The 15,899-nt window shown below is 45.6% G+C and overlaps 1 long non-coding RNA gene across 1 annotated transcript; it reads left to right on the forward strand.

Annotated features, from left to right (window-relative positions):
• The first annotated feature begins 5,536 nt into the window (after positions 1–5,536).
• Positions 5,537–13,640, forward strand: LOC136287601 (uncharacterized). Its single transcript, XR_010720190.1, has 4 exons — positions 5,537–5,697; positions 5,890–5,970; positions 12,486–12,606; positions 13,165–13,640. It is a non-coding gene; the product is annotated as an uncharacterized lncRNA (long non-coding RNA).
• Positions 13,641–15,899: the final 2,259 nt, after the last annotated feature.

Consider the following 15,899-nt stretch of genomic DNA (forward strand, 5'->3'; position numbering starts at 1 on the left):
CCTGAGATACTTTCACCTTGGCAGCTCGATCCACCTGCTCGTTGTTATGATGTTCTTCATTAGCCCGACTCTTGGGTACATGCGCATCCACGTGTCGAACCTTCACGGTCAGCCTTTCTACTCGGGTGGCGATGTCCTGCCAAATCTCAGCAGCCCAGATGGGTTTCCCTCTGCGCTGCCAGTTGGCCTTTCTCCAGCGGTCCAGCCATCCCCACAGAGCATTAGCTACCATCCATGAGTCAGTGTAGAGATAGAGCCTTGGCCACTTCTCTTGTTCAGCAATATCCAAAGCCAGCTGGACAGCTTTAAGCTCTGCGACCTGACTCGATCCACCTTCTCCCTCGGTAGCCTGTGCAACTCGTCGTGTGGGGCTCCATACAGCAGCTTTCCATTTCCGGTTAGCACCTACAATTCGGCAGGAACCGTCGGTGAAAAGGGCATATCGTCTCTCACTCTCTGGTAGCTCGTTATATGGTGGGGCTTCCTCGGCCCGTGTCACTTGCTCCTCCTCTTCTTCAGAGGATAATCCAAAGGTCTCACCTTCAGGCCAGTTTGTTATAATTTCCAGAATCCCAGGGCGATTCAGGTTTCCAATACGGGCGCGCTGCGTGATCAGGGCGATCCATTTGCTCCACGTGGTGTCGATGGCGTGATGTGTGGTAGGAACCTTTCCCTTGAACATCCACCCCAGCACCGGTAGTCGAGGTGCCAGAAGCAGCTGTGCTTCAGTACCAATCACCTCTGAGGCAGCTTGGACTCCTTCATAGGCGGCTAAGATTTCCTTCTCTGTGGGAGTGTAGTTGGCTTCGGATCCTCTGTAGCTTCGGCTCCAGAATCCCAGTGGTCGTCCCCGAGTCTCACCCGGCACCTTCTGCCAAAGGCTCCATGACAGACCATGGCTCCCGGCTGCAGAGTAAAGCACATTCTTCACCTCTGATCCCGTCCTGACTGGGCCAAGGGCTACCGCATGAGCGATTTCCTGCTTGATCTGGGCGAAAGCTTGCTGCTGTTCTGGGCCCCAGTGGAAATCGTTCTTCTTGCGGGTGACCAGGTAGAGAGGGCTCACAATTTGGCTATACTCGGGAATGTGCATCCTCCAGAAGCCTATGGCACCTAGGAAAGCTTGTGTTTCCTTCTTGTTGGTCGGTGGAGACATTGCAGTGATCTTATTGATGACTTCAGTGGGAATCTGACGCCGTCCATCTTGCCACTTCACTCCCAGGAACTGGATCTCTCGAGCAGGTCCCTTGACTTTGCTCCTCTTGATGGCGAAGCCGGCCTTCAGGAGAATCTGAATGATCTTCTCTCCCTTCTCAAAGACTTCTGTTGCGGTGTTTCCCCACACGATAATGTCGTCAATGTATTGCAGGTGTTCTGGAGCCTCACCCTTTTCCAGTGCAGCCTGGATCAGTCCATGGCAAATGGTGGGACTGTGCTTCCACCCCTGGGGCAGTCGGTTCCAGGTGTACTGCACGCCCCTCCAGGTGAAGGCAAACTGAGGCCTGCATTCTGCTGCCAGAGGAATGGAGAAAAAGGCATTTGCAATATCAATGGTCGCATACCATTTTGCTGCCTTGGATTCCAGCTCATACTGAAGCTCCAACATGTCTGGTACGGCAGCGCTCAGTGGTGGTGTGACTTCATTCAGGCCACGGTAATCCACTGTCAGTCTCCATTCTCCGCTGGACTTACGCACGGGCCATATAGGGCTATTAAAGGGTGAACGAGCCTTGCTTACCACCCCTTGGCTCTCCAGCTCACGAATCATCTTATGGATGGGGACCACAGAGTCTCTGTCGGTGCGATATTGCCGACGGTGCACTGTTGCTCGGGCAATCGGCACCTGTTGTTCTTCAACTTTCAGTAGTCCCACAGCAGAGGGGTCGTCTGAGAGTCCAGGCAAGGTACTCAGTTGTCTGATGCCTTCTGTCTCTAGAGCAGCTATGCCAAAAACCCAGCGGTATCCTCTTGGGTCTTTGAAATACCCATTTCTGAGATAGTCTATGCCCAAAATGCATGGGGCCTCTGGACCAGTCACAATGGGGTGTTTCTGCCATTCTTTCCCAGTTAGACTTACTTCAGCTTCCAGTACAGTCAGCTCCTGGGATCCTCCTGTCACCCCAGAAATGGAAATGGGTTCTGCTCCCACGTACCTTGATGGCATCAGAGTACACTGAGCACCGGTATCAACCAGAGCCGTATATCTTTGTGGGTCAGATGTTCCAGGCCATCGGATCCACACAGTCCAGTAGATCCGATTGTCCCTTTCCTCTACCTGGCTAGAGGCAGGGCCCCCCTATTCCTGGTCATGGCATACATTGCTCTCTTCTTGTAAATATGTTTCTGAGGTTCCTTCAAGAGGATCAGTCATATCGTCATTCCTGTACCGTCTGGAGTTCTGTGCACGAGAGACCGGAGCAACATTGATTCTAGATGGGCTCTTTGTGGTAGGTGTTTCTCTTTTCAGTTCACGTATCCGGGCTGCTAAGGAGGAGGTGGGTTTTCCATCCCACTTCCTCATGTCTTCTCCATGCTCCCGAAGAAAAGACCAGAGGTTACCTCGGGGTGTGTATCCTCTCTCCCTGGCTGGGGAGCGCCTGCTCCTAATGGCAGAGACTCTCATTGGCTCTGGCTGGATATGGTAAATTTCTTCCTTAAGTTCTTTTTTCAGTTTCTGATGGCCTTCTTCAATCAAGTTCCGGACTTGCTCAGCCAGTCTTGTTTCCACAGATGAGACATGGGTACGAACTGGAGCAGTGACAGTGTCCTCGTAAATTCTTAGTTTATTAGCCAAGACACCTACCCTGTCCTCACCTTCCCTCCATTGCAGTGTTGCCAGGTAACGTGAGTACATCTCGGGTCCAAGCCGTGCAAATCTCAACCACATCCGTGATGTGCACTGGACACCATCTGGGTTTTTAGGAAATCTCTCATCTTCTGAAAAAATGATTTCCAACACAGCCAATTCCCTCAGGCATCGGATACCTTGTTCTATTGTGTTCCATTTTCCTTGATGCACTTGGAGGTCTTCTTTACAAAGGTATCTATCCTTCACACTTGTTAGCAGTCGCTGCCAGAGGCTGAGAGGTTCTTGGCTTTTCCCAATCCCCTGGTCAATGACCACATCCCGGGACAACGATCCCAGTTGCCTGGCCTCACTTCCATCCAGAATGGTGTCATTGGCTGCAGCGTCCCAGATGCGGAGCAGCCAGGTCAGGATGGACTCGTTGGTCTGGCGGGTGAATTCCCTTCGCAGGTCACGCAGCTCACCCAGAGATAGAGAGCGAGTGATGATTTCTGGCTCTGTCTCTTCTGCTGATTGTGAAGGTCCTGCTGCACCCTCATCGGTCACTATGCGGACTGATTTGGTCCTTGATTTCTTCTTCTGAACGGGGGCAACTGCTACTGGTTTAGGCTGTTCTGGTTCGGTGATGGTTTGTGTGGAGATGCTGATGGCACCCTTAGTCCCTTTCTCCTCTGTGACAGTCTGCGTAGATGTGGACACTGTTGCCTCACTTTTGGCTTCTTTCTCCTCTGTGACGGTCTGTGTAGATGAGGACACTGTTGCCTTGCCTTTGGTTCCTTTCACCTCTGTGACACTCTGTGTAGACACTAATATCGTTGCTCTGCTTCTTTTTCCCTCTTCCTCTTCCTTCAGAACACGCTGTATCACACCATGTAGTGTTTTGATTCTAAGCATGGTGCGGGCCGTGCAGAGAAGACAAAGCAGGACTAACAACAACATCATGCTGTCCTTGGCATACAGAGGGTATTCCATATTTTCAAAAACTGCTGTGTCATGCCTGAAAAGCTGGAAAAAATCATTCTTCACCCCTCCCCACAGGGGCTGGGTGAGATTGTTGAGGCCCCAGATGTAGCATCCTAGACCAGAACAAGAAAACAAAACTGGGTGTATATTCTGAATAATGTTCATTGCCTCAGAGTTTATCAAGCAATGGACATAATAGACTACTAAAGCAATTTTAGTACCATACCCTGGTCTACACAGGAGCATTAAGACTGGCAGATAGTACCCCAGTTGTGGAAAAATATAGAGAGATAGATATAAGACACATGTAAGCATGTTGAGCATCATAGCGAACAGGTGTCTTCTTCAATACAAAATTGTAATTCTGACTTTTCTCAGTGCCTTGTGCCCCACGTTGGGCGCCAAAAATGTAGTAGTTTGAAGGCAAAACAAATGAGAGGCTCCAAGTCAGAGATACAATTTAATAGGAAAAAGAAAAAAAGGAAAGAAAGTAAAATAAAATCAATGCAATAATACAAAAGACCACTGACAGAGTCAGAATACAACCTGAGCAGAGTGATGGAAGCAGTCCAGATGAGGTGGTCTTCCTGAAGCAGTGATCCTGTAGAAAGGTCTGGTAGCTCGGGTCCTCTGGGAATCCAGTGGGTAAGCGCCCCTCTGGTGTTCAGAGTCTCAGCTTATATCCAGGCTGGAATGCTTGGTTTCTCCCTCTGGGCGGAGCATCCCACAATGGGATGGTGAGTCATGTGATAAGGCCTGATGGGCCCATTAACAGGAGGTAGTCCAGGAGGGGGTTATCTGTGAGCTGTGTAGCAAAGGTGCTGATGGCCCATTAACAGAAGATAAGCCAGAGTGGAGGAGGCAGGGAGCACTGCCTCACCTGGTTTCAACAGTTCATGAAGATGGTGATAGAATATACTTCAACCCAGGACACTGGTCTATATACAAATTGCTTATCTGCTGTGAAATGCAGATTATGTATCGTGCTTGTGCTGTTGAAACATCTAGTCACATCCTGTTGGGGACAAAGGAGGTTTCTATCTTTTTCAAAGGTCAGATTAATTTACTTCCTGAAATTAGGCTTAGGTTTAAGTGCAGCATACCTGAATCCTGCACAAGGGTTGAACTAAGACCTCTGGAGGAAGGGGTTATAATCTCTGTAGGCGATGTAAAATCTGGGGACGTTTTCTTCTGCAAAGGGAATAGAATTTTCTGGAAATTTCACTGCTGACTTTGAGGCACTTCTCTGGCATTGCCTGTGAGGGAGCTCCTTCATAAGGCGTGGGGTGAGCTGGGAGCCAAGTGAGACCCCAGAACCCCCAGAGAGCAGCCTCACAGGGTTTGGGCTACCAAAGCAGGGAGCTGGTAACAGGGTCCAGCAGCTCACAGGCAAAGAGGAACCACACTGAGGGCCATCCATGCCAGGAGAGGACAGGAGCAGCAGGGTGGGGGTGGGGAGATGGATGACTACAAGATAAGGCCAGAGTCTATGCTAGGAGACAGGTATGAAAACAATTACATTGCTCAGGGGAGGAGTGGGAGTGCAGCACCTGTTTATCCAGAGCTCCTGCACTGTGGCCAAAGGTTTGGCTGGAGGTCCCAGGTGAGGATGATCAGGGTGATTGAGAGCCTTTGAGTGCACTCAGGGCTCTGAGATTGTTTAATTATGCTCTGTGTGTCTGTGCATGTATGTAGGGCAATGCTTTCATTAGGTCAATTAATTGTGATTGATTTTCTGATTGCATTTAGGGAAAGACAATTAATTTATAAAGGCCAAAAGAGACATAGGCTCTTTCTCCCTATGTGGTACACAGGGAGCAGGGGTCTCATACTGTCCAACTCCCAAGTACCACCTTGCCTAGCTCCTGTGGGTCAGCTGCTGGCTGCAGCCACCAAACTCCCTGACTGGCACCAAGAGTGTCAGGAAGGTAAGTGCTGGGACCAGGCAGAAAAAGATTCAGCGTGAAGCTGTTTGAAAGAAACAGCGCTTGAGCAGAGTGAAGGAACTGTATTTGAAGTCAGGTGGAAAAGTAGGGCATATTGAGTGCAGAAGTGTTGATTTGGCTAGTAATACAGTGGGTGTATTTTATACTGGTTCTTTGATTTGTTTTCAATTACAGGCTCTGGTTAATAATTCTGGGTTGTTTTGCACAATCTGAACTAGAGCAATGGGCCCTCCTTTGGCGAGTCTGATAGAATAAGTAAGTATTTGTGTCATCCAAAGGCATTTCAACCAAATAAGTACGAGCAAGGAAGGAACAAAGCCATTTTGCTTATCAATGGTACTATGTAATCCCTTCTGCAAATAATTCCTGGCTACTTCTCTTAGGGCTTGAACTGAATGCTGTGTTAGCAAGCTACAGGTAGAGTACAAGAGATTACTGCTTATGCAGCTGGTTCTGTAGGGAAGGAGTAACAACAAAAGCCAAAGGCAGTGAAAAGGAAGGAATTTTGGATTATGTTGCTACAAACACTTGACATGAGCAGTTTTGGTTGATTCCCAAAGGAATGGCTCTTTCAGATTATTGCCAGCTTCCTTGTTTGTTTGTTTGTCTGCTGTTTTCTGCAACAAGTAAAGTGTTGTTTCTTGCTGTCCTTCTTCAGTCACTGTCGCACAGGTTACTTCTTGTTTTTCAGCTCCTAAATAATATCTTCTGAACCTTGCTGACACTATGAAATTTTACAGGGATGCTGGCAATGTGTGAGGAAGGAAATAACCCCAAGATTTGCTGCTGATAGGATGGTGTTTGCTGCAAAAGCAGGGAGCAGAGAAGAGGTACAGAGAGGCAGCGAAGATGCAAAGATGAGCATTTAGCATAAAATAACCAAATTTTAGGTGATACAATTAGGAAACTCTCAGAAGAACGGTTATATTGAGGGTTTCAGGATGCAGGGAATAACAGGATGCACATGAAGTGCTCCATTTCAGTGTCACTTCCACATGTGACAGGCAGGGTAAATATCCCCTAAGAATCCAGCACTACCTTTGTAGCCATGGAGGCCTTTATTTGGAAATGGTAGTGCACCACCAGCATGGATCAACAGTTGTGAATGCTTTAACTTAAATTAACCTGGGAAAGGGCAGAATACTCTGGTAGCTTGGGAGTTATTTTGGACTCTTGGGTAAACACCATTTAGACTTGCATAAATTTGTAGGAGATATTTTGACAAAAGTGTTATTTACCTAAGTTAATATGTACTTTATTTTGCTGCGTTCTCCATATGTATTTGATCAGTCAGCACACTGTTTGCTTAGACTCCTCCTCTGATGGTTTCAAGACATCTACACCATTGGATGCAGTATATTTTCAGTTTAACTCAGATTTAAGACAGTGCTAATGGATTAACATCATCTAACATGAATAATTTTGAGTGACAGATTGCCTGACCCATTTCTCCCTAGAGTTGGGAGAGGCTCCTTAGATGTTTAATCCATTGGGTCAAGGCATTTCTGCTGATAGAGATGTAAATACACTTAGGGTAATGGTTTTCCTTTTTAAAGTGTGTTATTTGCTGGATGCTTGTTAGAAAGCCTGTGCTAATGTTTCTATGGGATGCTGCTCTTTTGCTCTGTTTTTCCTGGAAGTACATTTCCTGCTGATGGCCCTTGGATCCTCCTGGGAGTTAGGAGTAGTCTGTTTCATATCCAGTAAATATTCCTGGTAGTGTAAAACTCACTAGAGTCATTTGTCTTGCAAAGCAATCTTGACAAGCCATCCATGAAATTAGCTTAGTAATTATTAACTACAGGTCAGGAAGGGGTGGGGAATAGTGGAGAAACTATCACTTTCTGTTTGGTTTTGGTGGTTTTTTGTTTGTTTGTTTGTTTGTGGTTTCTTTGTGTGTGTGTGTGTTTATGCCAGGGGATTGGAGAATGAGGGACTCAACAATAGTCCTTGTCTGTGGTGTCCTTCTGTTTATCCCACCCCTGGTTATTCATTCCTCTTATCCATCCAAAAGGGCATTATTTTTCCTTCCAAAGAAGTTTGTAAAGTTTGAGTTTTGTCCTGGTTTTGTGAGATGTAATCTGGGAAAGGCTTAGCAATTTGTCATTGAATTGAATTGTTTTCATTTAGTCCAAGTTCCTTGAGGTTCCTTCTTCACCCATTTACTAATTTCAGCGGTTGCTTGTCCTTGTCCCTCTCAGATAGCCCCATTTCTTTCTTTTTTTTTTTTCCTGCATATAGTCCTGTCTATGTTGGGTTTTGGAGTGAGTGTGATGGGACTGGAATGAGGGCTGGTAGACAGTGCCATAGAAGACTTCCTTTGAGTGACTCTGCTTTGTTATGATTTATTGCTTTTCAACTGTTGTGTGCATGTGAGGGATGAAAAGGATGTGCTCTGTGGGCCGTTCCACTGCTCCATTTGCAAAGAGGAGAATTCAGTTCAAAAGGAAAAGGTACAGTCAGCCTACAGCAAAAGCATCCAGCATTGGCAGGTAGGGAATCACCACACGTTTATCTACCATATTTAACAGGTACTAATTTCTACCATATTAAACAGTCATATCTTTGTTTATTCTCTCCCTTGATATGATCAGACAAATCACAGTAGATCATCTTGTTCCTGCCTTGGGCTGTGTCAATATCCAGCCATCTGCAAAGGTGTGTTCTCTTTCAGGATGTAACTATCTTAAAAACAACTGTCAGAGCTGCTTCGTAACGAGCCTTCTTCTTGTCAGCACCGTGCCTGGCACTCTGCTTCTCAGAGCACAGAACTGTGAGGGCTTGTTCTTGTACTGGAGGTGATGGCAGCTCCCAGCAACAGAGGAACCCTGAGTTGCCCCACACTGCACTGAGTGTTTGGAACCCTTTGGCATGATCAGACTGACTTTGTGCTCACTGCTGAGAATTTCTGTGTGGTGTTTTCAGTATGAGTAAGAGACACCCAGTACAGGAAAAGAGCCAAATTTAAGCCAGTGTCAGCTAAACAATGGGACAGATCTCACCATGACAACTCTGGCTCATGAGAAAACAAAACTGTTCCTCACCTTACCTCTTAAGTAATGCACTGAGTGGCCACTAAAATAGTTCCACAGCCTTCTGAGCCTCAGCAGAAGAGATGGCATGCCATGGCATGTGCTGGGGCAATGAGGCACTTGTCGCACTATGCTGTGAGGCTGGGTGATACATCTGAGGCCTCAGCCTCATCAATGAGGGGCAGAGCACACAGTGAATGTGGAGCCAGTGTGTGGGCTGTGAGGCAGGAGCCAAAGACGTAATGCCATGGTATTGACATGGCTTCAGCTCCCTGCGAACCCCAGCTCTAAAGCAGACTGGGATGCTGGAACAGCTTCTTTCAAATAGCTCCTGGAATTCTTCCTTTAAAGCATCACATTGCTTGTCCCTATAGTATGCCTGTACTGTGTTGCCTGGATGTTTATGCTGTGCCTCTGGAGCTGAGTGGCATTTTATAAAACCACTACTCCAGGCTGGGAAATAAGGCATTGTGCTGTTTCTGCTACTTCAGGCAAGCTGAAAGGCCCTATTTATTTTAACTCTGTGACCCAAATAATACTGCTGGAGATACCAGTATTAGCCTTTTGATCCAGGGTCTTTGGAGCAGCAACAGCAGGCTGAAGGACCCTTTTTATTTGATATACACTCAGAAACTAGGACCAAGATGGGTACAGAGGCGTGAAAGCAATTTCCCAGGTGCCTGGGTACTGCTGGAAGAATTTCCAGACAATGGGAGGCTGTTACTCAGGGTTTAACACCAGCTTGATAAGCCTGGTTTATTAGCAGAGCAAATTAGCTTCCTTCAGTTCCCCAGGCTGAAATGGCTGTATCCCTGTGCTTGGCTAAGTCAAGCTTCCCCCCTTTCTCCCCTGAGTGCAGAAATTCAATGTGTTGGGCAAGAAGAGGCCTGAGGGAAGGGAGTACACTCTTTTTTGGGGTATTGTCATGGTCTCAACCTTGTAGTGCTCCCCAGGGCCTCTTGGGGCCATGTCACCCTTAGCTGAGCACGCTCCAGGCTCAGGAGTTGTTCTCTATGGATAGGAGGCAAAAAGATGCTGACTCTGGGATTTTTCTCAAGCTTTGTGTTAGAGTGAGGTTTTCCTGTTCTGGTGTCCCTAAATCCCAGTGCCAGGAAATTGTTTTTAAAAAGAAATTGTTTTTAATTGTTTTTAAATAGTGTGGTCAAATGCAGAGTAATTAAAGCATAAATCAGGTAATTTTCAAAATTAGATTGTCCAAGTTTGCAAAATGTGTTTAAACTCTGGCCCCTCGAGCAGAGGATTGTGAGGATATTTAATAAGATGACACATCTCTGTCCCAGCTGAATCAATATTTGAGTTGCTTTTAGGTCTGCCTGTCACAGACGAACAAGTAAATAAATGGTGTGAATTTCTAAATAATATTCACAATACCAGCTGCCAGGGATGTTGGTTGCTTCTAAATACAGAATCTGCTTGAGTGTGATGCCCCCCCTGAAGGAGGGGAACCTAAGAATCCCTGGTTGCAAGATGCTAATTCAAAGTGAAGGTGTGACACCTTCAGGACATTGCAGAGGATGTGGAGATGGGGGTTTCTGTCATCTGGTAACCTTAGCTGCAGCCTGTTAACAAAAAAACCCTCACGGGAAGAAAAACAAAGGCCTGCTGGTGCTGTGTCTGCTTTAATTTGCTAAGATATTAGACCTTTTGTGGTGGCAAAAAAACATCCTTGAAATCTGTGATCTAACCTAATTCTTCATCTCATTTAGGTCAGTCTTGAAAAGTGATGTGAGATCTATTTATTTATTTATTTTTCCCCCGTGCTGATTTTTATCTCTCCCTTGACCTGCTTTCTATGGAAAAGACTTCTGGGCTGGGAGATGAGAAGCACAGGCTTGCTGAGCTCAGTGGGAAGCCCCACGTTGAGCTCAGTGTGTGTGCAGTGCTGAGAGAGGGCAAACTGTGGCAGGGACCCAATGAGTCAAATCTCTGCCTACTGCTGGGAGCTCCCATGCTGGAGGGCTCTTCTCTCCAAACCAGCTGCTTCTTGTGTCTCTTCTCTCCTCTGAGAGCCCGGAGATCTGAGCCTCCCTCTCACACAGCCGTTATAAGGAGTAGAAATTTTTATAGGCAGTGGCAGCCCAAAGAGCTGCTGTGAACAGGGAAGAAGAAGAAAGGGACAGGGAGGTGAAGGATTTGCCTGTCATCCTTGGTAGGATGCTGCTGTGTGAAGTTTAGATGGCAAGTGCGCAGACTTATATGGGTACCTACACCTTGGAAGCTGCCTGACAACCTGGGTACCTCTGGTCCCCTGATGTGATTGTGCATCACATTAAACCCAGGGCATTTTGGCTGGGAAGTGCCCCAAACACAAAACTACATTTATATCTCCCTGCTTGGGAAATATGCATCCACTTGAATTTGAAATCTGGGAAGTTTCGTCTGTATTTACCCTGACAGGTGACACACAGCATTGCTTGAAATAGACTTAATGATGAATAAAATGTGTTTGGAAGGGAGTAGCTCACTGTCTGATTTGATTTTGGGGTCTGGTACATATTGCAAGGGCCAAGTGGGTGCTGTCCTTGAGCTTTGATGCCTTGGTTACGTCTATGTAGTGAGGTGAGCTCTGAACTTCTGGTCACCTTGCTCTCCTCTGACCTTCATCTATACTGGGAAAGGAATGCAGGAGGAAAGAACTGCTAATAGAAAACAATGGAGCCTGGAATATCTGCAGGGCAAAGAATTTTAAGGACATCATGGGGCACTGTGCATTTGCAGTTGGGCTTACTGCAAACTTTTGTAACTCAGAAATGCTGTCCCTTCATAGCTAACACTTCTTCAGGCCCAGTGTTTGTGGTGACCTTCCTGCCTGTGTCACCTCTCTATCAAAGAGTTAAAGGTGATTTCAGATTGAGGTTAACCCTCCCAGCTGCTGCCTGACAGTGCAATAGGCTTATCAATGGAGCACAAACGTAATTATTTTCTTTTAGCAGATTCAAGGCTTGAATCCTGCTTGAGCAGGGCAAAAAGAGGAAAAAGAGAGCCATCATCTCCTTGCTGTATCTCCAGGTGAATGGAGGATGCTCTTCTGTTGGAAAAAGCTGCTTGTACGAGAGGCAGAGATTTCTTCCGGAAAACAGGAAGCTTTTATGCTCAACAGCCTAATTTGTCATGCATTACTTTAAAAGAGTGTGTGAAAGAAGTGAACAAAAATCTGCCTTTCTTTGTCTACTTACATATTAAATGATTTTTTTTTTTTTTGGTCATATAAGCATAAAAAAGAGTAAACCACTTACGGGCTTACCTAGAAGGCTGTAGCTCTTAGTCATTGGTATTCCACTTATTTTATTGTGTTTGAGCAATTATTTTATCTTACTGGGCCATCAGTTTCAGAGCAATTTCTTGACTCTCAAACTGCTCTTTTTCTCTTTCACATTGTGTACATCTGATATTTTCAAAGAACCTCTGATGCCAGAAAAGCAGACAGAATCATTTGCTCAGCATTGTACTCTGCTGAACACTTTCCCCCTCTGATTCCTCATAACTGCTGTTTGCATGGAGCACAGCCTCCACAGCAGTATCCATGAAAAGCTTCTGTACCCTGCAGTTTTCACAGAAAACATTTGGGATGAATTTGTCATGAAGAAAACTGCTGACCAAAGACATTTGCTGCTCAGTTATTGGGAGGATTTTGGGATAATTCACACAAGTCTGCAAGACACTAAAAAATAAAATCTTCTAGTCATTTTCCTGTCAATTTTTTTTTTTTTTAAACAGATTGGTTTTATGATTTATTGAATGGCTTCATTACTCATAGTAACAAAGAACGGTTTGGGTTGGAAGGGGACCTGGAAGATCATCCAGTTCCAACATGCCCATGGAACTGCCATTAGATAAAGTGAGTCAAACATTTGTTGGAAATTACTGATATTTTTCTCTGATATTATTTATAATGGCTACATAAAAGAAGAGTGCAAAAAAAATGATATTTTAGGGAGGAAATAAAAAAGAGTATTTAGTTCATTTCTGTGTGACTCACACCAGACAGGACTAAATAGCAGAGTTTAGGGCTGTTTTGTGCCTTGAACAAGTCTGTCCTGCTGAGCCTGAAGGCAGCATGAGTATGGTATGGAGAAGCTGTGCTTCCTCCTGCAGGGCTACCTTGCAGCAACTCCGCAGAAGGTGCTGACCCACCTTGTCAGTGTCAGGAGGTTCCCCAAGCATAGGTTGCTGCCAACAGGGCACATTTGCCTGTAAGTTCTGGGAGAGGCACGAACACTGAAAAATGGGAAATGGTAGTGGAGTGGTAAGGCAGACCCATAAGTGATTAATCAAGCTGGGCTCCTAAGGAGACCAGGCAAGTGAGTTTCTTCTCCTTCAAGGTTAGTAATGTGACTTTTTTACTCAGTGTGTGCAAATTCAGCTAAATGGTGACTCTTCTTCTCTGCCTCATTAGTGCTGACAACAGGTCCCTTCCCAAGTACCTGCTGCCTCAGAGATCTGTGGGTGATTGTGGGATTTGACACTCCTGGCTATTACAAGGCTGGAACTGCAGATCCTGGTCTGGTAAAGTGTTGGGGAAGATGAATCAGAGAAACGTTATAAATATGATTGTTTAGCAAAAGATTCTGAAAATATGAAACCTATAATCGAAATAGAAATCGAAGCTTACTTTGAGTTGTAGGATACCGAGTCTTAGTTACTATATAATCTGAAAACAATAGCCTAGCCAGCTGAAGAAGAATCCCTTTTGATTGAACAATACCTTTCTGCTGGCTAAGGGATCCAAAGGTCAGTGTAGCAAAACAGAAAAGTCTAAAGAGCAGTTTTTAGAGTTTAAAATATAACATAGTATGGTAATGTAGTAGTTCTTATAGGCTATATGTAAATTCTATAAGATTTTGTGTCTTGTATTGGTTGGTCATTGTAAATTAAAATATTCATCACAAAAGAAGATATAATGCATTGTAACAAGGACCTCGCTCTTTTTTCCTAGCTCTATTCCTGGCTCTTACTTCTACCGCTCTATTCCCTGCTCTCTTACTTCAACCTCTATTCCTAGCCCTTACTTCTACGTCTTTTAGCTCTTACTTCTACCTCTCTATTCCCTGCTCTCTTGCCTCTTCCCCCTGCTCTCTGACCCCTGCCACCTGGCTCCCTTCTCTCTTAACTCATACCCCCTTGCTCTTCATCTCGCTCTCTTTGGGACTTTCCTTCAGCCGAGGCTGGTGGCTGAAGGCAAGGCCCTTTTTACCCACGACCCATGCAATAAAACCACATATTCTAGAATATCTCAGGTCAACAGAATTCCTTCTCCCTGCCGTCCGCGGATGATCCTACAGTAAAGGACCTGCTGAGATGCAGCCCTGACCACCTCACCCAAATCCCTGCCAAGTACCCCTGATAGCAAACTGATGAACCATCACAGTTTGGACATTTACATGGAAGTGCAGTGACTTGTTCACCCATGGTGAGAGTGTTGGAATTAGATGAGCTTTAGGGTCCCTCTCAACCCAAACGATTCTATGATTCTGCAGGTGGTGAATAAAGAAGTCAATCCACCTTCTTGATTTAGGTGTTTGGCTGTGTATTTTAATTAGGAGCCTTTATCTCATGGCATTTGAGTTGCCTTAGAGAGAAGCAGCAACAGTGGGACCAGAAGAAGCAGCAGTAGCAACAAGAAAACCCCAACAAACACCCCAAAACCCAATTAAAACCCCTTCCAAAATACTAAACCTGCAATTCTGTCTCTTAATTAAATATTATTTGAGTCAAAAAGGTATATTTTCCACTAGCTCATGTAAGTTTCTTAATGCCTGAAAGTGGAGCTTGGTTCTCTGTTTCTGCATAGTTGTTTTTGGACAAATGTTTTTTGCCTTAAGTCTGAATAAAACCTCTAAAATATGTTTTCAAGAAACAGCAAGGGGATGGTGTAAGTATAGAAAAATGGATTATAGGTGACCTTGCCCCTGATAAGTCACAGTTGTGGTAATTACCAAAGAGGAACAGCCTGGCCCTTAATGGGTTGCAGCTGTGACTAATAAAAGTGTGATAAAAGGAGTGGGTTGGTTGGTTAGAGGGAGGACTTGGAAGAAGGAGATATTGAAGGAGGAACTGGAGGAGGTAGAGGAGTCCTGAGGAAGAAGGAATGATCCAGAGAAACACTAAGAAGAACAAAACAAGGAAGAGGTTCTGCTGTGAGGTCAGTCTGGGTCTGATGGGGTTAGAGCCTGCTGTTGGAGCCTGCATAGTTGAGCTAGGCAAAACCTGCAGTCAGAAGCAGCAGGGAAATACTTGCAGTCATATTCCAGCAGGAAATAACCAGCAGTCAGAGTTTGCATTTGGACCCTACAGCAGGAGTTTGCTGCAGCCAGAGTCAGTGAATAGATGGAGTCAGGATAACTGAGCTGTAAAGAAGAAGCTTATAGCTGGGACCCGTTTCATGTTGTTAACAACATAAGAGTCTGTGTCTTGGCTCTTTTATACCTCTAACAAGAGGTCTGCTGCAACAGAACGGAAGCAGGAGTGGAGGATATGTGTTGGAATAGGAGCCCAGCTGGAGTTTGAAGTAGGGATTGAAAGCAGCATCTCATGTCATTTATGTAAACTCCTATGCTTCCTTTCAGTTAGGGTTGGGCTGGTCCCTTTGTGCCTTGGAACTGTGTGTATTCTGACAGTTTTACATGGGATTGGGGTTATGTGGGTGCTGCGTTCTTATCCCTTGGAAATATCACTGTGGGAGGGTCCCCAAGCAAGGACCTCCTCCCCTCTGTACCGTGGGATTATTTCAACAGCAGCTTTATTTCAGATCTGTAGCATAGAGCCCTCCACCAAGGTAAGGATCAAAGGGGCTGCATGGGATGGGGTACAGGAATGTTCCTGGATAAAGAGTCCCTAGGCAGGGTGGTTCTGGCAGCTGGGCTCTCTGCGCACACTGCCAGCTTGCTTGAGCAAGGGGGAATTTGGATGAGATAACATCACTTACTGGGCTGTAACAAGGGATGAGGGATGGCAGGACTGGGAGCTGGTACTCAAGACTAACCTTAATGGCCGGTGTGGAGACAAATCCACTTTTTGCCCACTCATGTTATATAGGTTTAGAATGATATACAGTGTGGTTTTCCATTTTCATTTCCATTTGGGATTTTAAAGGTTTGGCGCAGTAAATGGTGCAACTGCCTAGTTACCTGT

This window comes from Chamaea fasciata, unplaced genomic scaffold, assembly GCF_029207755.1.
Source record: "Chamaea fasciata isolate MVZ Bird 193981 ecotype frontalis unplaced genomic scaffold, bChaFas1.0.hap1 SCAF_3, whole genome shotgun sequence".
In the NCBI taxonomy this organism is placed as follows: Eukaryota; Metazoa; Chordata; class Aves; order Passeriformes; family Sylviidae; genus Chamaea; species Chamaea fasciata.